We start from the raw sequence: 2,063 nt of genomic DNA, 5'->3' as shown, positions 1-2,063 counted from the left end.
ACAGTTTAACAGATATCCCCTCACAAAGGTCATGCTGGTGAGGGCTGTTGGCAGCCAGATGTGCTGAGATGAACATTGGCAGCATGGAAAGAAGACAGTGAACTAGCAGATGCCTGTGTCACCAAAGGGTGGGCATTTTGAAATGTATATATGAAACCCAAACCAGGAGAGGAAGGGGAATCAAAGCACAAAAAGATCAAAAAAGATGCTGTGAAGGATGAGTCGAAAGTAACTGCAGCAGAACCGAACAGATATCATCTGTTTGGTGATGAGAGAAAAAGGGAAAAAAGTGAGAAAGAACATTTCAGTGGAGTGGCTGAGCTCTGACTGTATCTGTTTGTAAGCCTGGGGAGAGAAGGCAGCCCCTCTGCTTAGTGCTGGGACATGATGTACGAGGTGCCTTGCTAAAACGCTGCTAAGGTTTCTTTGTACTGAACAGCAAGGGGGTGGCTTCAAGCTCTGCTTCTTGTCAGCTGTGAATATTGTGAGTGATCCTGGTTTAACTCCACTTTTCTCCTCACCACGCCATCCTTACCAGTCTCTCATCCTTAAAAAGAAGAAAAAGAAAAAAAAGGAAGGAAAAAAAGGTAAGAATTGAGATGCTATTACCTCTCTTTCCACCCTTCCCATCCAATTTTCTTGCACATGTTCCCTAACCTAAGGACCAGAGGCATTCCTGGAGCAGCACGTGACACCTTGCTGGGCTCTGGGCTCACCAGCTCACCAGGATCTGCACTGCTTAGGCTCCTTTGCTAAGCACAAGCATATCCTTTAATGTCTGGGTTAGCACCAAGGCACTTGAGGCAGCAATGGGTGGTTCAAAGTGAGCCCTCTTCCTGGCTAGCCAGATGGGCTGCTGCCTGTGAAAAGGAAACAAATGTCTTTGTGAAGCTCGCAGCCTGACAGGAGTGTCTGGAGAAGCTCTAATGTCACTTCCCCACAAGCAGCTGTCTTCTGCATCCTCTTCCATGGCCTCCTGGGGGACTTCTTGCTTTGTGAACAGTCTGTCCTTCCTTCCCCGTTCCCTCTGCATGGAGATTTTTGCTGAAGGGTTTCCTGCTCCTTTCCCTTCACTCACACAGAACTCTGCCTTCTCAGACACAGCAGTGCAACTGTTCACACTGGAATAGCTGAGTTTTAAAGAAAGAGGAAAAAAGAGGCTATTTTTTTAACCCATACCAGAGCAATGATCTGTTTTCCAGCCACAGTCCCTGCACAGCTGGTGGGATGATCTGCAGCAGGTAACTAGTGATGGGACAAGAGGTTAACAGCCTTCAGTTGCACCAGGGGAGATGAGGTTGGATATTAGGAAACAGTTCTTTAAAGACAAAGTGGTGATGCAGTGGCACAGCTGCCCAGGGAGTGGTGGGATCAACTGTCCGTGGAGGTGTTGAAGAAAATGGTAGATGTGGCACTGAGGGACGTGGTCTAGAGAGGGCACAGGCATGGGCTGATTGCTGGACTAGATGATCTAGGGATCTTTCCAAACTTAATGATTCTATGATTCTAAGTGTAGGGATGCCCAACACACTGCAGTGGGAGGGATGCAGTTATTGTCCCCTTGTTTCCAGCACTTTTTCTCCTCTCTCACTTTGCATCAGGGAATCAAATCATTGTGGTGACTCCATGGGAAGTGCCTGCCCCTTCACCTGATGGATGGGAGGTGGCACTGGTGTGAGAGAAAGTAAGGTTGTGTCTTCTCATGGGATTCCAAAGTCAGACCAGGTTTGAGCAAGGAGGAACTGGACCCTTGAGGGACATGCTCGAGGTGTTGATGGTTCCTGAAGTCTCAGATTTTGCCATAACAATACAAAGATGGTCACGTTTTGACACGCTGGAAGAGTTCTATCATCTGAATATTTTAACTTTTGTGTTAAAGATCCTAATTCATGCTTGATAAATTTGGCCTGTGCATCTTGTTGACAGCGTGACAATGTGTCAGTGCTGTACAAATGCAAGGAAATGAACACAGGATGAAGAAGCCTGAGAAGAGCAGAATGAATGTATCACAGGCTTGCTGTAGTTACCCATCACCCAGCAAAACTGGTTTTGTTTGACCAAAA

The sequence above is a fragment of the Meleagris gallopavo genome, chromosome 5, assembly GCF_000146605.3.
Source record: "Meleagris gallopavo isolate NT-WF06-2002-E0010 breed Aviagen turkey brand Nicholas breeding stock chromosome 5, Turkey_5.1, whole genome shotgun sequence".
Classification (NCBI taxonomy): Eukaryota; Metazoa; Chordata; class Aves; order Galliformes; family Phasianidae; genus Meleagris; species Meleagris gallopavo.
Note: the sequence above shows the minus strand (reverse complement) of the source record.